The following is a 27,109-nucleotide window of genomic DNA, read 5'->3' as shown; positions in this document are numbered from 1 at the left end:
TCCACCAACGTCTGCTGGTCCTTGGTAGTGCTTTCTGGCACAGGTACCTCCTGCTTAGTAACCGAGTTCCAGTAACATCAGCTGGTCCTCGGTAGTTCCATTGGCTCTTGTACCTTCTGCTACCCATCCGGGTTCCAGTAACATCAGCTGGTCCTCGGTAGTTCCATTGGCTCTTGTACCTTCTGCTACCCATCCGGGTTCCAGTACCGTCAGCTGGTTCTCGGCAGTGCCTTTGGATTAGGTGCCTCCTTCTCGGTATCCAAGTTCCACCAACGTCTGCTGGTCCTTGGTAGTGCTTTCTGGCACAGGTACCTCCTGCTTAGTAACCGAGTTCCAGTAACATCAGCTGGTCCTCGGTAGTTCCATTGGCTCTTGTACCTTCTGCTATCCATCCGGGTTCCAGTACCGTCAGCTGGTCCTCGGTAGTTCCTCAGCTTTCTTGTACCTTCTGCTACATTTCCAAGTTCAAGCTTTTTGAAATGGTTCTTGGTAATCACTCTGGATCTCCCTGACGAGGACCCTGAAGACGAGGACCCTGAAGACCAACCCTAAGAAGACGAGGACCCCGAAGACAATGACCCTGAAGACGAGGACCCTGAAGACCACCCCGAAGAAGACGAGGACCCTGAAGACCACCCCGAAGAAGACGAGGACCCCGAAGACGAGGACCCAGAAGACCAACCCGAAGAAGACGAGGACCCCGAAGACGAGGACCCCCGAAGACGACGACCCTGAAGACCACCCCGAAGAAGACCAAGAAGATGACCCTGAAGAAGTTGACCAAGAAGACAAAGAAGAGAAGACAAGCACCAAGATACAGAAAAACAAGAGACAGAAAACCAAGAAGCAGAAATACAAGAAGCTGCAGAACAAAAAGCGGAAGAACATTAAGCATAAGACTAAAAATCAGAGCAAAAGATAATATCTAAATTATAAGCAGAAGATGACTAAGCAGTGTATGGGGGTGAGTCCGTTCCTCCTCGTGGTGCCCCTGGAAAAGACCTGCTGCTGCAGGCCAAACTGAACGCGGACAAATCCTGTTGTAAATCTTTTGTGACGGGCAGAACGAAAGGTGTAATGTCCAACCTTTTATAGATAACAACTACAGGAATGCCTGTCACAAATAAGAATATGATGAAGAAGAAGAATATGAAGAAGATGAAGAAGTAGAATATGAAGAATGTAAAAAAAAGAATAATACGAAGAAGGTGAAGAAGAAGAAGGTGAAGAAGAAGTGGATGAAAAAGATGCTGAGGATGATGAAGGAGAAAGTGTGGGAGAAGTAAAAAAGAAGGTGAAGAGCATGGAAGTAGTGAAACATAAATATCTGACAAAATATAAAAATACTTAACATAGTTAATATTTCCGTAACTCAGAACATAATAAAAAAATATTAATTCCTGCTATTCCATTTGACTGGGCTAAACCTCTATGCCTTTATTGTCTCCCCCACCTCCCCCAATACATTCTACATTATTCTTAGTTGTTTTCCTTCATGTAGAAATAACCTACAAGGAAAGAAAGGGTTTATTTTAATTCCGATATTTATGTCCCATTGACTTGCATTGGTTTCCGGTATCGGAATCGGCGATATCCGATACTTTTTCGGTATCGGTCCGATCCAATCCGATCCGATATTTCCCGATATCGGAAGGTATCGCTCAACACTAGTGCTAATCTGAATGCCTAGAATTGTTCATATTTGACATTTCTGATGGAAATGATGCTGCATTTTACAGTACTAATGTTGTAAAAGAGTGGAAGGGTGATCAGCATCCGCTAAAGATGTTATAATTCATGTATTTGTCATGTTAATGCAATTTTCAATTGCAGCATTTTTTAATAAAATGTACTATGAAAACTGATTCTAGCTGAAGGAGCTATGGTGAGGAAAGGCTTACCAATTAGTGGGACGCTCAGGGAGGGGAAGTCCATGTCTTGCTTCATGGGAAAATCTGGAAAGGTAGTTGCTGCAGCCGGTTTTCTGAAAGTAGTTAAGGATTGTGCAATGATTCATCTGTATGAGATCGTATTTAAGAAGAAATGTAAGAGACTGCCATGTATAACCATTTGTTTTAAACCTCTGTCAATGTCATCTGTGAACACCATCCAGTCAAACTACACTCGGCTAAAGGAAATCTTACAACAAAACTTGTAGTCACCAGGATCAAGACCCCTATGTGTTATCTGAACAAATGTGAGGATGTGACATGTGGATAAATAATAATAATACTCTTTTTATTTATATAGTGCCAACATATTCCATGGCACTTTACAATTCAGACATTATGGATGCAGTCCCCAATGAGACTCACATTCCCTATCAGTTTGTCTTTGGAGTGTGGGAGGAAACTGGAGAACCCAAAGGAAACCCATGCAAACATGGGAAGAACTCCTTGCAGATGTTGTTCTTGGTGGGATTTGAACCCAGAACCCTAGTGCTGCAAGGCTGCAGTGCTAACCACTGAGCCACCATGTTGCCCCATAGCAATGTGTTCAAATACACTGTGTGCAGAATTATTAGGCAAGTTGTATTTTAGAGAATTATTTTTATTATTGATCAACAACTATGTTCTCAATCAACCCAAAAGACTCATAAATATCCAAGCTTAATATTTTTGGAAGTTGGAGTGGTTTTTTTTAGATTTGGCTATCTTAGGAGGATATCTGTTTGTGCAGGTAACTATTACTGTGCAGAATTATTAGGCAACTTAATAAAAGCCAAATATAATTCCATCTCACTTGTTTATTTTCACCAGGTAAACCAATATCAGTGCACAAAATTTAGAAATAAACATTTCTGACATGCAAAAACAAAAAACAAAAATTTAATGATCAATATAGCCACCTTTCTTTATGATGACACTCAACAGCCTTCCATCCATAGATTCTGTCAGTTGCTTGATCTGTTTTCGATCAACATTGCATGCAGCAGCCACCACAGCCTCCCAGACACTGTTCCGAGAGGTGTACTGTTTTCCCTCCCTGTAGATCTCACATTTTATGATGGACCACAGGTTCATTATTTTTTCTTCTTTTAGACCTTTACTGGCCAGCCATGCTGTGGAGTAGTTGGATGCATGTGATGGAGCATTTTCCTGCATGAAAATCATGTTTTTCTTGAACGATACCGACTTCTTCCTGTACCATTGCTTGAAGAAGTTATCTTCCAGAAACTGGCAGTAGGTCTGGGAGTTGAGCTTCACTCCATCCTCAACCGGAAAAGGTCCCACAAGTTCATCTTTGATACTAGCCCATACCAGTACCCCACCTCCACCTTGCTGGCATCTGAGTCAGAGTGGAGCTCTCTGCCCTTTACTGATCCAGCCTCTGGCCCATCCACCTGGCCCATCAAGAGTCACTCTCATTTCATCAGTCCATAAAACCTTTGAAAAATCAGTCTTAAGATATTTCTTGGCCCATTATTGACGTTTTATGTTATGTTTCTTGTTCAAAGGTGGTTGTTTTTCATCCTTCCTTACCTTGGCCATGTCCCTGAGTATTGCACACCTTGTGCTTTTTAATACTCCAGTAACGTTGAAGCTGGTGGCGAATGGCATCTTGGCAGCTTCACGCTTGATTTTCCTCATTCATGGGCAGTTATTTTGTGCCTTTTTTGGCCAACACGCTTCTTGCAACCCTGTTGGCTATTTGACATGAAACGCTTGATTGTTCGGTGATCACGCTTCAAAAGTTTGGAAATTTCTAGACTGCTGCATCCCTCTGCAAGACATTTCACAATTTTGGACGTCAAATCTCTCTTCTGACCCATTTTGCCAAAGGAAAGGAAGTTGCCTAATGATTAAGCACACCTTATATGGGTGTTGATGTCATTTGTCAACACCCCTCCTCATTACAGAGATGCACATCACCAGATTTACTTAATTGGTAGTTGGCTCTCAAGCCTATGCGGCTTGGAGTAGGACAACATGTATAAAAAGTATCATGTGATCAAAATACTCATTTGCCTAATAATTCTGCACACAGTGTATGGCGAATTGTGTATCAGTAAGAAAGAAAAGACTGGTCCATTGTGGGATTGGAATACGCTTTACAGCACAAAAATTTGCCCAGCCCACTAGAAGAATAGTGCAGAGAAGACAATGCCATATAAAGAAAAGCTGGCCCACTGTGGGAGGTGCACACCAGAATAGGGTGCAATGGAAGGAAAAGGCCTGCCCACCAAGAGTTGAAGGAAGCTGGGGTGGATTAAGGGCAGCCAGGGCGCTGGGCAGTCCAGACTATGTGGGCCCCACCCCCATGTGACGGGTCATGTGACAGGTCCAAGTACAGTAAGGTGACCAATGTCATAATCATATACCTGAAACAGATTATTTCAGAAAAATAGCTGCTGAATGAAACTATAACCTAACCTGGATATTCCAAAGGGGAAAGAAGTGTTACACATAGTTGTAAGGAAGAAAACAGTACAAAACAATAAGGTATAAGGGATGTGATTTTATAAATTAATAGGGTACTAAGCTGGCGGTCCTTACTGAGAATGGGGAAGGTGGTCTGTATAGTTAGGTGTTCTACAGCACGCAGCTGCTCCAGGAGCCCTGTGCGCCTGGCATACTGTTCAGCGGTTGGTGATCCGGGTGTTCTGCCTGTAAGAGAATGAGAAGTCCTAATATTCTGAACAGCCATGTTAAATCTAGCAGCCATCTTGTTCAGAAGTTTGAGAATTTAGTTTTTCAGTTAATGAGATGCATGTCCTACACATGCCCTAATCACAATGGAGCCAAAAAATGATGTCAGTGCCATTAGCCTGTATGGTGGTATACACAAAGGTTAATAGCAGCAGCTGCAGGTCAATGTGAGAGTAAATAAGTGGTGTTATAGGGTAGTAAATAATGTTATTGTAATTGTGGTATAGAAATTAGGACAATATAGTTGTCAATATGTCATTTAATGGAGTTTGGTAAAAATACTCATGAATATTGTCATGTTGCATTATCACATTGTTGTTCTAAAATGCACAACGTCCTCCCTGCAGTATGATGTTATCTTGTATACACCTTTTGCCGCAATATGTAGTTCCTTTGTTTAAGCTATGCATAAAAAGGCTCTGATACTGTTGTTTGGGGCCATTCTATCACCATTCTATCGCCAGTCTACAGGCAGTCCACCGCCAAGGCCACACCATCACCAAACCGAAGCCACACCATGGCCAGACCCTCGCCAGATATCTCAATGCTATTTTGCTTATCTAGACACCTGCGAGTGTCAAGTGTATTTTCCCTGCCTGCATTCGGAACTGTTCTGCCGCGTACCTCTGAATAAACTTCATTCTCTGCTTTGAAGAATTATCTACACTGTTTTCCAGGCTCTTTCAGCTCTTAGTAAGGACTTTCTTACACTGCCCTCAGGTAGCCTGGTCATGTGAAAGTATTTAGGTGAAATGGTTATGCAGCCAAAGTTATTTTAATGGGAAGACACTCATGTATACTATCAGACGGAGGCCAAAAGGACATTCTTTTGGCTTCTGACTAATGGACCCATATGTACAATGTTTTTTAGGAGGTTTTCAGGTGTATATGCCAAGCTTGGGGCAAAAATACTGTGACTGCAGACTTGTAAATCTATGCTGGATTCTGTGCTGCCGGTAGTGGCGGGTGAGTGACTGCAAGTATGCAATTTGCATACTCCTATCGGCCACATTCTGACTAGATTTGTGTTACCTTCCTCAATGCAAATGTATTGAGCAAGGCCGGAAACAGTCTTGTCAGATTGTGGCTGGGAGTATGCATATCGTATACTTGCGGTCACATGACCGCCATTGCCGGCACCGGCGAATGCTCACAGCTCACAGAGGATTCACAAGTCTGCAGTTACATAGAGTGACTGCAGATTTGTAGCTTAAGACCAGACAACCCCTTTAATATCTTTATTTTTAATGGGAGAAAATGGGTGATGATTCTATTTTTTTTAAATATATATATATTTTTAAATACTATTTTATTTTATTAGTCCCCTTTGGGGACTTGAACCTGTGATCATTTGATCACTTGTACTATATACAGCAGTACTTTTGCATTGCTGCATACTGGAAAAATCACTATTGCCTGTGAAGCCTAGCCACAGAGACTGACAGTGGCATGTAAAGAGAACCTATCTTGTTATTTTACAATGGGGAAACATACGGATTGAGATGGGGTTGCCTGAGTAGTAGAAAAACCCTTTAAAAGGGAATCTGTCAAGTGAGATAACGCTATTAACCTGCAGAATAATGCAAGAATGGAAGAATGGAACAGACATTGCACATGTCATAATGGGCTCCTGGCTTTTATCTGGCAGTGCTGCAGCAGCCAGCTTCAGTCTGTAGGGAGCCTATAGACTGGGAAGCAGGGGGACCGCTGCACGTTTGCTCAATAATTAGTTACACTCTCTACCCCCCACCCTTCCCTGTCTTGAGGCGCGTGGGACATTGGGGGGGGGGAGATGTGTGAAAAGAGGTGGACTTATGCAGATTAAAAACGTGTGGGGAGCATCTGCAACAAGCAGTATAGTTGTGGGTTTAAGGTGTCTATTGATGAACAACATGTCTTCCTAAGGGGAGTCTTTGTCTCTATCCCTACAATGGGTGCCTTCTTGGGGCCAGGGTTCAGCCATAGGCCAAACCAATTCAGGTAATCGCTTCTCGGCCTTTTGGCTGAGATCAAGTGTGTAGCGTCGGCGTCTCTGCCTCCCGCCACACCTGCCTGTCTACCAGCCGTGCTCATGTGCTGTGCCTGTCAGCTTCGGCCATCAGTCCCGTGGGAGTTGCCTGCTCTCACCCAAATCGGTCCCAGAGTGGCACCTGGTTCACCTTCCCGGTCCCTCCTTGGTTCACGGAGTCGACTAAGCCACCGTGTGCCCAGGGTCGGTCCGGGTAGGCACTTAGTTACGCCCCTCTGGTCCCTCCTTGCATCACAGCACAGAGGTTCCACCACCTGGATCCATAACAGTTTGCACAGGCCATGGAATCCGGTGGCTCCCAGGCTCCTTCGCTCTCAGAACTGTACCAAGAAGTCTATCGCCAGAGATCCCAACAGGATACTATCCTGTCCTATCTGCGGACAGTCAACTCCCGCTTGGACGTGCTATCCACCCCAACTATGTCCGTCTCTAAACAAGCGGCACTCGCTCCAGCGGCACCTCAACCCAGTGGCGCTGTGGCATCCAGCTTAGGACCCCGGCTATCTGCTCCTCTACATTTTGGTGGTAACCAAGCCCTATTTTGGGGCTTCATTAATCAGTGCACGCTGCACTTTGAGCTCCTGGCACACCAGTTTGCCTCCGACCGGGCCAAGGTGGCATTTGTCATGTCTCATCTCACCGAAGGGGCATTGGCGTGGCTTAACCCTCTGTGGGAGAGAGGGGATCCTCTGGTGTTCGACCTCTAGGCTTTCCTCATGGCTTTCCGGAAGGTGTTCGATGAGCTCGGACGAAAATCTTCGACTGCCTCCTCTCTTCTCCGACTCCGCCAAGGGAGTCTCTTTGTGGGACAGTATGCCATGCGTTTCCGCACCCTCGCATCTGCACTTGCCTGGAATAATGAGGCTCTGGTGTCCACCTTTTGGGAGGGCCTTTCCGGATGGATCAAGGATGAGCTAGCCGGTCGTGACATACCTCCCTCTCTGTACGACCTGGTGTCATTAGCTACACGAATCGACATTTGTTTTCAGGAGCGTTCTAAGGAGGCGACCCATGAGAGAAGATCCCTGCGCCTCGCACCAACCTTCCAAAGGCCAGTCTCGCAACCAGCATCCTCTCCGGTGTCTTCTCCAGAGTCTATGCAAATAGACCAAGTTAAGATGGTCAAGTCTCACCAGGAGGCCCGCCGTGCCGAGGGGAGTTGCTTCTACTGTGGCATCATAGAGCATCTAATCCGCTCCTGTCCGGTGAGACCGGGAAACTCCAGTGTCTAGGACCGCTCGGAGAGGTCGTCCTAGGCAAAATTTCTTCCTCTCCGCCCTTGACTCAGTCCGTTTCGATTACCAGTGATAAGACCCGCTTCTTTGAGACTGCCTATCTGGATTCCAGAGCCGCTGGGAACCTCATTCAACAGGCCATTGTGGAGCGATATCAGATTCCTACCATACGTCTGGCTGATCCTTTAGCGGTTTCCTCTGTGGATGGAAAGCTTCTCTCTGAGACCATCTTGTTTGTCACTGAGCCTGTAACTCTTCAGGTGGGAATGCTACATTCAGAGAGGATCTCCTTCTACATGCTGTCCGGTCTCTCTCATCCCCTCTTGCTTGGCCTGCCTTGTTTACAGAGACATCAGCCCGTCCTGAATTGGAGCTCGGGTGAGGTGCTCCGTTGGGGTCAGGAATGTCATAAGTCCGGTCTGGTTCCGGTTCGTCCTGCTCGACCGCATTCTACTCCAGCTAACCTACCTGGCCTGCCGGCACCCTACTGGTCATAGGCGGACATCTTTGATAAAAAGAAGGCAGAGACACTACCACCTCATAGGCCGTATGATTGCTTCATTGACCTAATACCTGGTGCTTCACCTCCTTGCGGGCGAATCTACCCCTTGTCGCTGGCCGAGACCTGTGCTATGTCTGAGTACATAGAAGAGAATCTTGCTAGGGACTTTATCCAGATATCCACCACTCCGGCTGGAGCAGGATTCTTCTTTGTCAAAAAGAAAGATGGCTCTCTTCATCCATGTATAGACTATAGGGGCCTAAACCAGATTACCATCAAAAATACAGTACAGACCAAAAGTTTGGACACACCTTCTCGTTTAAAGATTTTTCTGTATTTTCATGATTATGAAATTTGTACATTCATACTGAAGGCATCAAAACTATGAATTAACACATGTGGAATTATATACTTAACAAAAAAGTGTGAAACAACTGAAAATATGTCTTATATTCTAGGTTCTTCAAAGTAGCCACCTTTTGCTTTGATGACTGCTTTGCACACTCTTGGCATTCTCTTGATGAGCTTCAAGAGGTAGTCACCGGAAATGTTCTTCCAACAATCTTGAAGGAGTTCCCAGAGATGCTTAGCACTTGTTGGCCCTTTTGCCTTCACTCTGCGGTCCAGCTCACCCCAAACCATCTCTATTGGGTTCAGGTCTGGTGACTGTGGAGGCCAGGTCATCTGGCGTAGCACCCCATCACTCTCCTTCTTGGTCAAATAGCCCTTACACAGCCTGGAGGTGTGTTTGGGGTCATTGTCCTGTTGAAAAATAAATGATGGTCCAACTAAACGCAAACCGGATGGAATAGCATGCCGCTGCAAGATGCTGTGGTAGCCATGCTGGTTCAGTATGCCTTCAATTTTGAATAAATCCCCAACAGTGTCACCAGCAAAGCACCCCCACACCATCACACCTCCTACTCCATGCTTCACGGTGAGAACCAGGCATGTAGAGTCCATCTGTTCACCTTTTCTGCGTCGCACAAAGACACGGTGGTTGGTACCAAAGATCTCAAATTTGGACTCATCAGACCAAAGCACAGATTTCCACTGGTCTAATGTTCATTCCTTGTGTTCTTTAGCCCAAACAAGTCTCTTCTGCTTGTTGCCTGTCCTTAGCAGTGGTTTCCTAGCAGCTATTTTACCATGAAGGCCTGCTGCACAAAGTCTCCTCTTAACAGTTGTTGAAGAGATGTGTCTGCTGCTAGAACTCTGTGTGGCATTGACCTGGTCTCTAATCTGAGCTGCTGTTAACCTGTGATTTCTGAGGCTGGTGACTCGGATAAACTTATCCTCAGAAGCAGAGGTGACTCTTAGTCTTCCTTTCCTGGGGCGGTCCTCATGTGAGCCAGTTTCTTTGTAGCGCTTGATGGTTTTTGCAACTGCACTTGGGGACACATTCAAAGTTTGCCCAATTTTTCGGACTGACTGACCTTCATTTCTTAAAGTAATGTTGGCCACTCGTTTTTCTTTACTTAGCTGCTTTTTTCTTGCCATAATACAAATTCTAACAGTCTATTCAGTAGGACTATCAGCTGTGTATCCACCAGACTTCTGCACAACACAACTGATGGTCCCAACCCCATTTACAAGGCAAGAAATCCCACTTACTAAACCTGACAGGGCACACCTGTGACGTGAAAACCATTTCCGGTGACTACCTCTTGAAGCTCATCAAGAGAATGCCAAGAGTGTACAAAGCAGTCATCAAAGCAAAAGGTGGCTACTTTGAAGAACCTAGAATATAAGACATATTTTCAGATGTTTCACACTTTTTTGTTAAGTATATAATTCCACATGTGTTAACTCATAGTTATGATGCCTTCAATGTGAATGTACAATTTTCATAATCATGAAAATACAGAAAAATCTTTAAATGAGAAGGTGTGTCCAAACTTTTGGTCTGTACTGTAAGTACCCCCTGCCTCTCATCTCGGAGCTATTTGACCGCCTAAAAGGTGCGAAGATTTTCATTAAGCTCGATCTTTGTGGGGCGTACAATCTGTTCCGGATTCGCCAGGGAGACGAGTGGAAGACGGCATTCAACACTCGGGATGGTCACTACGAGTGCTGCGTGATGCCCTTCGGTCTCTGTAATGCTCCAGCCATCTTCCAGGAGTTAGTGTACGACATTTTCCAATATCTCCTGCATTCCTGCGAGGTGGTGTACTTGGACGATATCTTGGTGTTCTCCCCTGATCTGCCCTCTCATCGGAGGGATGTTCGACAGGTACTGCTGAGGCTCCGGAAGAATCGCCTCTATGCAAACTACGAGAAATACCTCTTTGAGCAGACCTGCTTACCATTTTTGGGGTATATCATCTTTGAGACTGGACTGCGGATGGATCCCGAGAAGGTCTCTGCCGTCTTAAAGTGGCCCCGACCTGAGGGGTTGAAGGCTATTCAGCGGTTTCTGGGATTCGCTAACTATTAACACCTCTTCATTCCTCATTTCTCCTCCTGGACTACTCCCATCTCTGCTCTCATCCGTAAAGGGGCAAATCCCAGGGAATGGACTTCCGAGGCGGAAAGTGCCTTTATCTCTCTTAAGCAAGCCTTCTCTTCTGCTCCAGTTCTCCATCGTCTAGATTGCAATAAACAGTTCTTCCTGGAGGTTGATGCCTCTTCCTCCGGGGCCGGAGCAGTGCTCACCCTGAAATCCTCGTCCGGGCGAATGGTGACCTGGGGCTTCTTCTCCAAACTCTTTTGTCCGTCCGAGCGCAATTACTCCATAGGAGATCGAGAACTTCAGGCCATCAAATTAGCACTGGAGGAGTGGCGCTACTTGCTTGAGGGGGCTCTGCACTGGGTGGTCATCTACACTGACCATAAAAACCTCTCTTACTTGCAGACCGCCCAAAGACTAAATCCACGTCAGGCCAGATGGTCTTTGTTCTTTGCTCTTTTCAGCTTCACTCTCCATTACCGCCCGGCAGAATATTAAAGCTGATGCTCTTTCCTGTCTACTGACCAAGAGAAGGAGCCTCTACACATCATTGACCCCTCCAGAATAATGACTGTTGCTCAGTTTGACCTGTCTCATCTACCTCCTGGTAAGACCTTTGTAGCGGCTCAGGATCGGAAGAGGGTCTTACTCTGGGGTCATTCGTCCAAACTGGCTGGTCATGCCGGCCATAGGAAGACGCTTCTGCTCATTGCCTGACATTATTGGTGGCCCACCCTGCGCAAGGATGTTGTGGATTTTGTCGTGGCTTGTTCCTCCTGTGCCCATAACAAGATACCTAGGCACCTCCCAGCTGGTCGTCTTCTTACTTTCCCCGTGCCTTCTGCTACTTGGCAGCACATTGCTATGGACTTCATCACTGATCTTCCGGTATCTGCCGGTTCTACCGTCATATGGGTGGTCGCTGACCGCTTCTCCAAGATGGCTTACTTCATTCCTTTGCCTGGTCTTCCGTTCGCACCTGTGCTGGCTAAGGACTTCATCCATCATATCTTTCATCTCCATGGCTTACCCCTCCACATTGTCTCAGACAGAGGAGTTCAGTTCACTTCTCGCTTCTGGAGAGCCACGTGCAAGCTGCTGGATGTCACTTTGGACTTTTCTTCGGTCTATCATCCTCAGTCCAATGGTCATGTGGAACGTATTAATCAGATCCTTACCAGTTTTCTTTGGCAATTTGTCAACGCTCACCATAGCGATTGGGTAGAACTTCTGCTTTGGGCCGAGTTTTCTTATAACAACCATGTGAGTGAGTCCTCACGAAGCTAAGTCTCTGTTTTTTGTGGTTTACGGTGAACACCCCCGAATTCCATTTCCCATCTCTTCTTCAGTGGACAATCCTGCCGTGGAGTCTCTCGAAAGTGACTTTTTGGTGATTTGGGAAGACACTAGATCTGCGCTTCCTCAGTCCTCTGAGCGGATGAAGAAGCATGCTGATAAGAGATGTCTGGATCCGCCTGTATTGCTTCCGGGAGACAAGGTCTGGCTTTCCTCCAAATATGTCCATCTCAAGATACCATCATACAAGTTGGGCCCACGGTTCATCGGTCCTTTCGAGATTCCGAACCAAATAAATACAGTGGCGTACAAGCTGAAACTCCCTGCCTCCTTACGGATTCCCAATTCCTTTCATATGTCTCTCCTCAAGCCTGTTGTCCTTAATCCTACCACTCCAGCTTCTGTCTCCGCTGAGGATGTCTTTGAGGTAGAGAACACTTTAGCCATCTAGAGGGTACGAGGAAAGACTTTCTTTCTTGTGGATTGGAAGGGGTTTGGTCCTGAGGAGAGGTCTTCTAGAAAAATTTCTTGTGGGCCTAAAGAAGAGGGGGCGTAAAGGCGGGGGTACTGTAGCATCGGTGTCTCTGCCTCCTGCTGGGCAGAGATGCCGATCCCCTCACCGCCGCGGTCCCGGTCCGGCATCCTCCGGCTCCCCTGCTTTATTTGCTCGGGGAGTGTGCACCACGCATAGTTCCCAAGGCACTGTACTTAGGGTGCGCACGCGTGTGCTCCCACCCTCTTAAAGGGGCAGCGCGCGCCGTCCTAAAGAGTCCCCCGCCAATGGCCGGAGGACTGCCCCTATATAAGGCACCTCCTCCAAAATGGAGGTGCCTGTGCAAGGTTGTTGTTTGTGTGCTAAGACTCTCTCCAGCCCTCAGGTTCCAGTGCCCACCAGCCTGTCTATCAGCCGTGCCCACCTGCCTGTCTATCTGCCTTGCTCGCCTGCTTGTCTACCCGCATCACCTGCCTGTCTACCAGCCGTGCTCATCTGCTGTGCCTGTCGACTTCGGCCATCAGTCCCTTGGGAGTCACCTGCTCTCACACAAGATCAGTCCCAGAGTGGCACCTGGTTCAACGTCCCGGTCCCTCCTTGGTTCACGGAGTCGACTAAGCCGCCGTGTGGCCAGGGTCGGTCCGGGTAGGCACTTAGTTATGCCCCTCTGGTCCATCATTGTATCACAGCACAGAGCTTCCACCACCTGGATCCGTAACAAAGTGTAGTATCTTTTCTTATCAATTTAATATCTGATTTTTTCCCCTGTATGTCCACCTATTTTCACACATTCTCCTCCCCTCTCCCCCCTAATGTCCCACGGGCCTTAAGACCGGGAAGGGTGGGGGGTAGAGAGGGTAACTAATTATTGAACAAAAGAGCAGTGGTCCCCCCTGCTTCCCACTCTGTAGGCTCCCTACAGACTGAAGCTGGCTGCTGCAGCACAGCTATATAAAAGCCAGGAGCCCATTATGACATGTGCAATATCTGTTCCATTCTTCCATTCTTGCATTATTCCATTGTCACATTATTAGGGGGCAATGAAACAATCGGACAATGCAAGAATGGAAGAATGGAACAGACATTGCACGTGTCATAATGGGCTCCCGGATTTTATCTGGCAACGCTGCAGCAGCCAGCTTCAGTCTGTAGGGAGCCTACAGACTGGGAAGCAGGGGGACCACTGCTCATTTGTTCTTTATTTAGTTATCCTCTCTACCCCCCCTGGTCTTGAGGCGCGTGGGACATTGGGGGGGGGGGGGAATGTGTGAAAATAGGTGGACTTATGCAGATTAAAAACATGTGGGGTGCATCTGCAACAAGCAGTGTAGTTGTGGGTTTTAAGGTGTCTATTGATGAACAACATGTCTTCCTAAGGGGAGTCTTTTCCCCTATCCCTACAATGTGTGCCTTCTTGGGGTCAGGATGCAGCCATAGGCCAAAACCAATTCAGGTAATCGCTTCTTGGCCTTTTGGCTGAGATCAAGTATAGTATCTTTTCTTATCAGTTTAATATCTGATACGTCCCCTATATGTCCACCTATTTTCCCAAATTCTCCCCTACCCCCTAATGTCCCATGCGCATCAAGACTGGTGTAACAGGCCAGATTAACCCCCCCGCCGAGAATATATCCGGGGTTAAAGTGGCCTACGCCAGATTATATCCTGGGTATATTCTGGCCTAGGCCAAACTATACCCCGGGGTATAAATTGGCCTAGGCCAGATTATACCCCTCTGGGCCAGAATATACCCCGGGTTTATTCTGGCCTAGGCCAAACTATACCCCCGGGTATAAATCAGCCTAGGCCAGATTATACCCATCTGGGCCAGAATATACCCCGGGTATATTATGGCCTAAGCCAAACTATACCCCGGGGTATAAATTGGTCTAGGCCAGATTATACCCCTCTGGGTCAGAAAATACCCCAGCTGCTGTAGATCAGATTTTTCACGCTTTTGAGAACCATTGAGTGATATACTTAATAAGGGGGCCCCAGGCAGCGCACAGGGGCCACAGACAGCGCACAAGGGGGCAGAGACAGCGTGCAAGGGGGGGAGAGAGACAGCACACAAGGGGGGGAAGAGACAGCGCGCAGGGCCCCTGTGAGCTTTCTCTGCCCCACTTTGCGCTGTCTCTGCCCCCCTGTGCGCTATCTGGGACCCCCAGTGCGTTGTCTGGGACCCCCTGTGCGATGTCTGGGGCCACTGTGCAATATCTTGACACCGGTGCGACGTCTGGGGCCCCTGTGCAACGTCTGGGGCCCCGTTCTTGAGTATATCACTCAATGGTTCTCATAAGCGTGAAAAATCTGATCTACAGCAGCAGGGGTATATTCTGGCCCGGAGGAGTATAATCTGGCCTAGGCCAATTTATACCCCGGGGTATAGTTTGGCCTAGGCTATGATATACCCATGGTCTATACTCCTCTAGGGCAGAATATTAGTGTGTTTTTGCTGCTGTAGTGCTACAGTATATATAGATGCACATACATAAACCATATACCATATCATGCGGCTTTTGTCAGATTTTGATGCGGTCTGCAGCATATTTCCCTTCCACGTGACAGGGAGAAATCTGCTGTGATTCTGCACAAAAAATCCACATCATTGGGATGCGGATTTTGACGCAGATTGGCTGCTGTTTTTTTCCCTGTGGAAAATCAGCAGCAAATCTAGTGCATGGGAACGGTGGACTAGACTTACAGCATGTGTTGGAGGCATTACATTGAACTGACAGTAGATGGTGCAGTTCCATCAGTGCATAGTTAATGTTATGTGTTGTAACTTGTTATGTATGTATCTCCCTGCTCTCTATGATATGCACTTTAAGTTCTCCAGTGTGAGTTTCTATTCTATCCTGATAAGGCATATAAAATGAATTTGGAACACCTCCAACAAAAACTAAGTTTTCCAATTTTGACAACAATGGAAGACCAACTGTATGATCAGCTTTGAGATTCTACACTGCAACAGAACAAAAGTACCCCCAGTGGATCTACGATCTATCTCCAGAGAAACGTTCAAATGCCAAGTCCCAGTTTAGACAAACATCTAAGCCAAATCGAGCAGAGAAAGGGATTATTTACTGTGGAAAAAAGGAAGCTCTCACTAAAAGCCGACTGCCAAATATCCTGAAGACCTGTCACAACAACCCAACTTCTGGTGGCCATTTTGGCAAAGATAAAACATTTGCCAAAATTTCTGACAGTTATTACTGGAAGGGAATGAAGAACGATGTTCACCAACATGTCAAAGCCTGTCAAAAATATTTTGTCACAAGTCCCAAAATCAGCAAAGAAGCTCCACCACTCAACAGTATACCAGTGCCTGGAAAAGTATGGAGCTTAGTTGGGATTGATATGATCGGTCCTCTTCAGGAAACATCAAACGGCAACAAATATATAGTTGCTGTCACTGATCATTTCTCCAAGTGGACTGAAGCAACAACTGTTCCAGACAAGAGTGCCATGTCAGTAGCAAAATTTTTGTACACCATTATTTGCCGCTTAGGCTGTATGGACACTTTGATTAGCGACCAGGGAAGAGAGTTTGTGAACTTGATCATCGACAACCTGATGGATCATTTTCAAACAGATCACCGTATTTCATCTGTCTACCAAAACAAATGGCCAGCGGGAACTTGACAATCGAACACTCAAAGAATCTCTTAGCAAGCTTGTCAATGACCAAGGAACCAACTGGGACCAGTTCATTCCTCATGTTTTGTTTGCCTATCACACATCTGTGCATGCTTCAACCAAGTGCACTCCATTTGAGGTCATGTATGGACGAAAGGCTAAGCTTCCTATTTACCTCAATCCATCAGCAAATGACACTGTGGATGTCATGTCTCTTTCAGATGTTGCCAACCCTGATGTGCTAAATACACTCACAACCATTCATAACAGGATCCACTGAACTGTAAGTACCAACATCCATTCTGCTCAGGAACACCAAAAGTGTGCCTTTGATCGCCGACACAACAGCAACAAAGAAATCACTGCTTCCACCATTGTTTATATCAAGAATCAATGTCGTATTCATCGCATGGGTTCAAAGATGGAACCACGGTGGGTTGGACCCTACTTAGTTGTGGAATCTTTAACCAAGGGACGAGTAAAACTTAAGAACAATAAGACTAGCAAGATACTAAGCAACACCTACCATGCCAGCAACCTTAAGATTTACCAGGATGAATAGACTTCTCCACCACCCCAGTCCCCTGATGACTGTCCCAGTGACTCTGCCACACAGAAACACAAGCAAAGCAAGACTTTCAACCCAATACCAAGTTCAGGAAGGAAGTATCTTACCACCACTCTTGACCTTACGTTTAGTAGGGTTGTGTACTTTGAATGCACAAGAGATCTTGGACACCATGGCGTACATATAAAACCAAAGGTGATGGGAACTGCTACTTTTGGGCCATCAGCTATATCCTGACAGGAACAGAGGACAACTATTCCCTTCTCAGACCTAAAGTCATCCACCACATGAAAACTACAGGGCTACTTTAATCAAGATGTTAATGAATATGTGAACACCTCTGGCATCTCTCATGATGGAGTCTGGGCAACTGATTCAGAAATCATGACCACAGCAAATCTGTTGAGTTGTGACATTGTCATCCACACAAAAGTCGGTGACACCATGGATTGGTTGACCTATCCCGCCAGCTTCAATCTGCAGTCAACAACAGAACATGCACTTTATCTTGAAAACAAGCATGACCATTTTAATGTTGTTATCAGTGTTTACAAAATCATTTTAATGTTGTTATCAGTGTTTACCTTTGAACGTTTATATTGTAGTGTCCTGTCACCAGCCATGTGTACGATTATCGGCCGAAAGCCTCTCTGGAACCAATAATCGCCCCATGTAAAGGTACCTTTATAAATTGAAGTTTCAGAATGTTATGACTTATTATATCCTGAACAGTCAAGTTTTTTATGAACCGTCAAGGTTTTCTGGTTGAGGTAAAAAAAAGTCTGTGTGTTTAGAGTATGGAACAATAAAATGTTGAAAAATTGTTTTCTGGTTGAAGTAACAAAAGTCGGTGTGTTTAGAGTTTTAAACAATAAAATGTTGAAAAATTATGTAATTCTTGAGTATATCACTCAATGGTGCTCATAAACGTGAAAAATTTGATCTTTAATATACTTTAATCTTTAATATACTCAAGAACGGGGCCCCAGACATCGCACAGCAGCCCCAGACATCACACAGGGGCCCGAGACATCACACATCGCACAGGGGCCCCAGACATCGCACAGAATTGAGTGATATGCTCAAGAACGGGGCCCCAGACAGCACACAGAGGGTCCCAAACAGCGCACAAGGGGTCCCAGACAATGCACAGGGGGGCAGAGATGGCGCACAGGGGCCCTGCACGCTGTCTCTTCCCCCCTTTGCGCGCTGTCTGTCCCCCCCTGGGCGCTGTCTCTGCCCCCCTGTGCACTTTCTGGGGCCCCGTGCACTGTCTCTGCCCCCCTGTGTGCTGCCTGGGGCCCCGTGCGCTGCCTGGGGCCCCGTTATTGAGTATATAACTCATTGGTTCTCAAAAGCCTGAAAAATCTGATCTACAGGAGCTGGGGTATATTCTGACCCGGAGGGTTATAGTTTGGCCTAGGCCATAATATACCCGGGGTATATTCTGGCCCAGAGGGGTATCATCTGGCCTAGGCCAATTTATACCCCGGGGTATAGTTTTTCCTAGGCCAGAATATACCCGGGTATTTTCTGGGCGGGGGGGTTAATCTGGCCTGTTACACCGGGAAGGGTGGGGGGTAGAGAGGGTAACTAATTATGGAACAAACGAGCAGCGGTCCCCCCTGCTTCCCAGTCTGTAGGCTCATAACAGAATGAAGCTGACTTCTGCAGCACAGCTAGAAAAAAGCCAGGAGCCCATTACGACATGTGCAATGTCTTCCATTCTTCCATTCTTGCATTATTCCATTGTCCCATTGTTAGGGGGCAATGAAACAATGGGACAATGGAATAATGCAAGAATGGAAGAATGGAACAGACATTGCACGTGTCATAATGGGCTCCTGGCTTTCATCTGGAAGTGCTGCAGCAGCCAGCTTCAGTCTGTAGGGAGCCTACAGACTGAGAAGCAGGGAGGACTGCTGCTTGTTTGTTCATTAATTAGTTATGATCTCTACCCCCCTTGTCCTATTGTTACATTGCCCCCTAACAATGGGATAATGGAATAATGCAAGAATGGAAGAATGGAACAGACATTGCACGAGTCATAATGGGCTCCTGGCTTTTATCTAGCTGTGCTGCAGCAGCCAGCTTCAGTCTGTAGGGAGCCTACAGACTGGGTAGCAGGGGGGACTGCTGCTCATTTGTTCAATAATTAGTTACCCTCTCTACCCCCCACTCTTCCTGGTCTTGAGACGCGTGGGACATTAGGGGGGAGAGGAGAGGAGAATGTGTGAAAATAGGTGGACGTGAAGGGGACCTATCAGATATTAAACTGATAAGAAAAGATACTACACTTGAGCTGAGCCAAAAGTCCGAGAAGCTATGATGCTTGTTGCAGATGCATGCCACACGTTTTTAATCTCCTTAAGTCCACCAATTTTCACACATTCACCCCCCGCAATGTCCCACGCGCATTAAGACCAGGGGGGGAGGCGGATAACTAAGTAATGAACAAAAGAGCAGTGGTCCTCCCTGCTTTCCAGTCTGTAGGCTCCCTACAGACTGAAGCTGGCTGCTGCAGCACTGCCAGATAAAAGCCAGGAGCCCATTATGACACGTGCAATGTCTGTTCCATTCTTGCATTCTTGCATTATTCCATTGTTCCATTGGCCCCTAACAATGGGACAATGGAATAATGCAAGAATGGAAGAATGGAACAGACATTGCACGTTTCATAATGGGCTCCTGGCTTTTATCTAGCTGTGCTGCAGCAGCCAGCTTCAGTCTGTAGGGAGCCTACAGACTGGGAAGCAGGGGGGACTGCTGCTCGTTTGTTCAATAATTAGTTACACTCTCTACCCCCCACCCTTCCCGGTCTTGAGGCGCGTGGGACATTAGGGGAGAGAGGAGAGGAGAATGTGTGAAAATAGGTGGACGTGTAGGGTACGTATCAGATGTTGAACTGATAAGAAAAGATTGATTTATTTATTTTTTTAAAAACCATTCAGTTTAGTTTTTTAGCAAACAGTATGAATTTCTCCAAAATTTGCTACTTAGAACTATGAGGATGGGAAGTTTTATTTATTTAGCAGTAGTATAAGAAAAAATATAATCACAAGGGAACATCCTATACATAACACAAATGCAGAAACTTCATGGGAACCACAATGAAAAAAAAATCACTGGTATTTGATGCCACTTTTTAAATTTCCAAATACCTTCGGCATCTGTACCACCACCGCCTCTGCTGTCCAACTTATATATCAGGTATAGTCTTGAAAGAATAAGTCTAACACATTCATTCACTGATAAAGATTTCCCCTTGATAAGTCCAAGGTTCCTTGCATCCCACAACCTCTCCATCACACAATCCATTATCAACCATAAAATTCTGTCTTTTGCCCGACTACATGCACCAATTCTAAACATCGCCACATGCCAATCCACAAACCTCACGCCTGCTAAACCTTTACACAATCCACCTACACACTTCCACACACTGTACGCATACTCACAATCCCACATAACATGCCTCACAGTCTCACAACCACCACATCCCACTCTCTGACTCACATCTGTTCTTATCCACTCTCTTTTCTTCTGCACATCTCTCATAGGTAAAATATTATGTGAAGTCATCCATACCACATCTTTCTATTTGTTTGACGTCCCATACGTATCTAACTTCTTTCCCTCATTCCCTCTCAGCCCAACAATAATACACTCTAACTCATTTGCTCTCATTTGCCAAACATTCAATTTACGTTCAACCCGCATACCACACTCTTCCCAACTTTCACTCCCTTTTAAGTCATCATTAAATAATATGCCCAAAATCTTGATTGCACCCTCTTCACACTTTACACCATCCATACAAATACTACTATCTTCAAAACATTTAAAACTACATTTATTCCAATTTACCCTAAAACCAGATGCACCAACAAAAAAGTCCAAAAGCAACTTAATTCTACTCAAAGAAGCCATACTTTCACTCACAACCACAACATCATCCATATAACCTAACACTTTCACATGCTTACCACCACTACCAGGCACCAACAAACCTCTCATCATTTTATTCCATCTAATCAGACATAACAATGGTTCTAGCACACATACAAGCAAGACAGGGGACATAGGACACCCCTGCCTTACTCCTGACCTAATCTTCACTTTCTCACACAGCCAACCATTAACCAAGAACTCACTTGACACACAATCATATAATGATTTTACACAATTCACAAATTCTCTAGGAAAGCCCATTCTTTCGAGTACTTTAAATAAAAACACATGCGAAACCCTGTCAAACGCCTTCTCAAAATCAATAGCTAAAACCATACATTTCTGCTTTCTATCCTTGCAATCCCCAATCATATCTCTCAACAATAACAAATTATCACTCATACTTCTTCCAGGCACAGCACATACTTGGTCCTCATCAACAACACTTCCAATCACTTCACGCATACGATTTGCCAGTAACTTACTGTAGACCTTATAATCCAAATTCAGCAGTTATTGGTCTCCAGTTTTCCAAACATTTCCTCTCACCCTTTTTATACACAAGCACTACCACTTCTTCTTTCATTGATTCACACAACCTACCATTCACCCACATATACTTACATACCTCAGTCAAATCTGTTCCCAAAACAGGAACAGAGTCTTACTCTTCTTAGCACTCCACGCCACATTCTTCACTTCATCCAGACCTACATCTTCACACAACATATCACGCTCCTCAGAATCAAGTTTATTCTCCACACCATTCAGAACATATGACACAAGCCCCGGGTCAATCCATTTCTCATCATACAACTTGCTCTAAAACCTATTCACTTCTTTCAGCACATCCTCACCCATACAGCTGGTTCCACTTTCATTCACAACTTCATTCATATCAGTCTTCCTACCATTCATTTTTTTTTTTTAAAAAGAACCTCGTACATTTCTCATTTTTCTCCAGGTGTTCAATTTTAGTACGATATATAATTTGGAAGGAGGATAAACAATTGTGACAAATAACATAAGAGGTAACAAAACAATTAAAATCTTCCCTTCTATCGTTAATGATCTTAATCCCCAGAAAGATGTTTTCTTTGACATTTTCTCCAAAACAGTTTCCCAACTAAGCTTGCCATCATTCTCCTTATTAAAGAAAATTCCCCAAATTTTCACTTTGTTTCTTTTTACCGCTATCTGAGGTAGTTGGATGGTATCCCAGTTGACAATAATCAAACATTCCGTTTTATTAAATTCAATTTAAAACCAGACGCCTGACTAAAAAACTCTGTGCACCTCACCGCCCTCCGGAGGGAAGCAGGGTCTGTGTACACAACTGTCACGTCATCCATATAACCGAATACTCTAATTTGATTTTCACCTCCACCCGGAATAGGAACCCCTCTGATCACCTTGTCCCCTCGTAATGAACACAGGAGAGGTTCCATGGCACAGATAAACAAGAACGGCGACAGAGGACATCCCTGCTTCACTCCGGACTCCAAAGGCACTCCATCTGTTAAAAAAAACATTAAGATAGATTTGACTAAAACTATCTTTATATAAAAGCATAATACAATCTAAAAGCACATTAGGGATAGCCATTCTCTGTAAAACATTTAAAAGAAATTTATGAGAAACCCTATCAAAAGCTTTCTCAAAGTCTAATGTTAAAAGTGCAAAGTTTTGATCCCGATTCCTAGAGTACCAGATTACATTACGTATCACATTAAGAACTTCAGCTATACTTCTACCTGGTACACCGCACACTTGTTCTGGTCGGATCAACTTGGCTATTACTGTTTTTAGACGATTTGCGATAATTTTAGCTAGTACCTTGTAGTCTGTGTTAAGGAGAATTTTATAGGTCTCCAATTCACCAATTCCTTCTGATCTCCTTTTTTATAAATCAGAGACACCACTCCCCTCCTCCATGACCATGACCATCTTTAAATAGCACAAAAAGGTCCTCTTTTAAAATGTCCCAAAAAGTAAGATTAAATTGTACAGGCAACCCATCAACCCCAGGTGCTTTCCCTTTTGAAAAACTTTTAAAGGTAACATACAGTTCTTCCAAAACAATATTTTGCTCTAAAAACACCAGATCAGCAGAATTCAGCTCAATATCAAGGACATTAAGAGCTTCAGACAAAAAGGAGTCATCAACACACTATTCACTAAAAAGAAGCTTATAAAAATTAAAAGCAGTTTTTAGCATTCCTGACAAAGATGTTTCTCCCTCTAAGTTAGTAATTATTTCTCTTCTATTCATAACTTTTTTGAAAAAGAAGAGCGAACACTTTTCCCCCTCCTCCAAATGTTGCACTCTAGAGTTAAAAATTATCTCCTTCCCTTTCTGATCTATGTATTCTTGAATTTCTGCTTTCAACTCTGCCATCTCTTCATCTACCTCAAAACCCAACTCCTTAAATTTAAATAGTGTCTGTATTCTAGTGTTCAAATCATTAAAACATTGTTTCTTTCCCCTAGATTTCCGTCTTCCTACCAAAATAAAAAACATTTTAACCTTTTTTTTTACATTTTCCCACCAGATTGACATTGGAATGTCAGGAGGTCTCTGCTGTTGCCATCCATGATAAGCCTTACCAAACTGTTGTCGAATCTGGGGATCCTCAAACAGGTGAGTACTAGTGTTGAGCGAACATGCTCGACACTGCTCGGTACTCGCCCGGGCATCACGCTTCTCGGGATGTTTGGCGAGCACTGAGCATTTCCGGGTTACTCAGGTGGGAGCTCGGGTCTCTGCCCTGCATGTTTGGCGCTCTTTACAGAGCCAATGAACATGCAGGAATTGCCAGCCAGTCACTGTAATGCCGCAGCCATTTTGGTTGTGGGCATTACATTGATTGGCTGGCCGCACAGCGTCACCTCGAGTATTTAAAAACGGGCGCCGCCATCTTGGACACAGACGGCTGGGACAGACAGTGTAGGGACAGTGCTGCAGATTTAGGGAGAGATATATACTGCGAAATAGTAAGTGTAGGGTCTGTAAAGGCTTCCAGATCAAGCAAACAGTAGAAATGTGGTTTTGCAGTTCCACAGTTCAGACCTCTGTATTATCCACTTTTGGGCCATTTTTACCTAAAAAAAACAGTTTGAGTGTGTCGCTCACTGTTCAGCGGCAAATATATCTATTTTAAAAAGTCTGGTATACACCAGTAAATTATAACTGTGGTTTTGCCTTTCCACGGTAAAAAAATCTCTATTATCCTGCTTTTGGCATTTTTTGCTGTAAAAAAAAACTGTAATAGTGTCTCCCTGATTGTTCAGACACAAATATATTTGTTGAAAATAGTCTGGTGTAGGCCAGAGAAATAGAAGTGTGGTTTTGCAGTTCCACAGTTCAAACCTTTGTATTATCCACTTTTGGGCCATTTTTACCTAAAAAAAAACAGTTTGAGTGTGTCGCTCACTGTTCAGCCACAAATATATCTATTTAAAAAAGTCTGGTATACACCAGTAAATTATAACTGTGGTTTTGCCGTTCCACGGTAAAAAATCTCTATTATCCAGCTTTTGGTATTTTTTCCGTAAAGAAAAACAGTAATAGTGTCTCCTGATTGTTCAGACACAAATATATCTGTTGAAAATAGTCTGGTGTAGGCTCAAGAAATAGAACTGTGGTTTTACAGTTCCACGGGTCAAATCTCTGTATTATCCTGCTTTTGGCATTTTTTGCCGTAAAGAAAAACAGTAATAGTGTCTCCTGATTGTTCAGACACAAATATATCTGTTTAAAAGAGTCTGGTATACACCAGTAAATTATAACTGTGGTTTGCCGTCCCACGGTAAAAAATCTCTATTATCCAGCTTTTGGTATTTTTTCCGTAAAGTAAAACAGTAATAGTGTCTCCTGATTGTTCAGACACAAATATATCTGTTTAAAATAGTCTGGTGTAGGCCCGAGAAATAGAACTGTGGTTTTGCAGTTCCACGGTAAAAAATCTCTATTATCCAGCTTTTGGTATTTTTTCCGTAAAGAAAAACAGTAATAGTGTCTCCTGATTGTTCAGACACAAATATATCTGTTTAAAAGAGTCTGGTATACACCAGTAAATTATAACTGTGGTTTTGCCCTTCCACGGTGAAAAGTCTCTATTATCCTGCTTTTGGCATTTTTTGCCGTAAAGAAAAACAGTAATAGTGTCTCTTGATTGTTCAGACACAAATATATCTGTTGAAAATAGTCTGGTGTAGGCCAGAGAAATAGAAGTGTGGTTTTGCAGTTCCACAGTTCAAACCTTTGTATTATCCACTTTTGGGCCATTTTTACCTAAAAAAAACCAGTTTGAGTGTGTCGCTCACTGTTCAGCCACAAATATATCTATTTAAAAAAGTCTGGTATACACCAGTAAATTATAACTGTGGTTTTGCCGTTCCACAGTAAAAAATCTCTATTATCCAGCTTTTGGTATTTTTTCCGTAAAGAAAAACAGTAATAGTGTCTCCTGATTGTTCAGACACAAATATATCTGTTGAAAATAGTCTGGTGTAGGCTCAAGAAATAGAACTGTGGTTTTACAGTTCCACGGGTCAAATCTCTGTATTATCCTGCTTTTGGCATTTTTTGCCGTAAAGAAAAACAGTAATAGTGTCTCCTGATTGTTCAGACACAAATATATCTGTTTAAAAGAGTCTGGTATACACCAGTAAATTATAACTGTGGTTTGCCGTCCCACGGTAAAAAATTTCTATTATCCAGCTTTTGGTATTTTTTCCGTAAAGTAAAACAGTAATAGTGTCTCCTGATTGTTCAGACACAAATATATCTGTTTAAAATAGTCTGGTGTAGGCCCGAGAAATAGAACTGTGGTTTTGCAGTTCCACGGTAAAAAATCTCTATTATCCAGCTTTTGGTATTTTTTCCGTAAAGAAAAACAGTAATAGTGTCTCCTGATTGTTCAGACACAAATATATCTGTTTAAAAGAGTCTGGTATACACCAGTAAATTATAACTGTGGTTTTGCCCTTCCACGGTGAAAAGTCTCTATTATCCTGCTTTTGGCATTTTTTGCCGTAAAGAAAAACAGTAATAGTGTCTCTTGATTGTTCAGACACAAATATATCTGTTGAAAATAGTCTGGTGTAGGCCCGAGAAATAGAACTGTGGTTTTGCCGTTCCACGGGTCAAATCTCTGTATTATCCTGCTTTTGTCATTTTTTGCCATAAAGAAAAACAGTAATAGTGTCTCCTGATTGTTCAGACACAAATATATCTGTTGAAAATAGTCTGGTGTAGGCCCGAGAAATAGAACTGTGGTTTTGCAGTTCCACGGGTCAAATCTCTGTATTATCCTGCTTTTGGTATTTTTTGCTGTAAAGAAAAACAGTAATAGTGTCTCCTGATTGTTCAGACACAAATATATCTATTTAAAATTGTCTGGTATACCCCAGTAAACAATAACTGTGGTTTTGCCATTCCACGGTAAAAAATCTCTATTATTCAGCTTTTGGTATTTTTTCCGTAAAGAAAAACAGTAATAGTTTCTCCCTGATTGTTCAGATTGTTTAAAAGAGTCGTGTGTAGGCCAGAGAATTAGAACTGTGGTTTTCCTCTTCCACAGTTCTAATCTACTTTTTATTACCCTTTTTCCATTGATAGTGCGAGTGTAAGCTATTTTACTTCCCTTACAATGGGCAAGGCGCGTGGCAAGGGACGTGGAACTGGATGTTCTGGTGATGGTGCATGCAGAGGACGGGGCCGTGGCCAAGGTGAAAATTTGCCACAACCAACAGCCACATCTTCTCGCTCCCACTTCTTGACCGAATTACTAGGGAAGCACAGAACAACACCAGTATTGCGAACTGATCAGTGTGAACAGGTTATTAATTGGATAGCAGATAATACTTCCAGTTACCTGGACACCACCACCTCCGGTCTGTCTTCCACATGGTCAAATCTTAGTAGCCGTGAGTCTCGACTGCATTCTCCTCCTCACCCTGATGCTCCTTCCTCCCACCATGCCGAGTGTCGTCAGACAGCAATTGATCCCACACTTGGACACTCTGAAGAGCTGTTCACTGGTCCATTTCCAGATTTGTGCCCCTCGCCTGCTCCGCTTGAAGTGGTGGAAGAGGAGATCCCATGTAGCGATGCCCAAATATTTGAACAGCCACGGCCAGAGGAAGTCGACACTGGCAATTTGTCACAAGAGGTGGACGATGACTAGACACAATTGCCAAGAAGTGAGGAGAAGGATCGTGGTGCGCAAGTGGAAGAGGAGGAGGTGGTGGATGATCTAGTAACTGACCCAACGTGGCAGGAGGACATGCAGAG

General features: G+C 44.4%; 2 pseudogenes; one reads left to right on the top strand and one right to left on the bottom strand.

Annotated features, from left to right (window-relative positions):
* Positions 1–14,109: 14,109 nt before the first annotated feature.
* On the top strand, positions 14,110–14,222 carry LOC141150874 (U2 spliceosomal RNA; annotated as a pseudogene).
* A 4,759-nt stretch (positions 14,223–18,981) lies between these two features.
* On the bottom strand, positions 18,982–19,187 carry LOC141150977 (U2 spliceosomal RNA; annotated as a pseudogene).
* Positions 19,188–27,109: the final 7,922 nt, after the last annotated feature.

The sequence above is a fragment of the Phyllobates terribilis genome, unplaced genomic scaffold (genome assembly GCF_046119375.1).
Source record: "Phyllobates terribilis strain yellow unplaced genomic scaffold, ASM4611937v1 Scaffold_5__5_contigs__length_657084704, whole genome shotgun sequence".
NCBI lineage: Eukaryota > Metazoa > Chordata > Amphibia > Anura > Dendrobatidae > Phyllobates > Phyllobates terribilis.
Note: the sequence above shows the minus strand (reverse complement) of the source record. Positions and strands in the feature narration are given on the sequence as shown.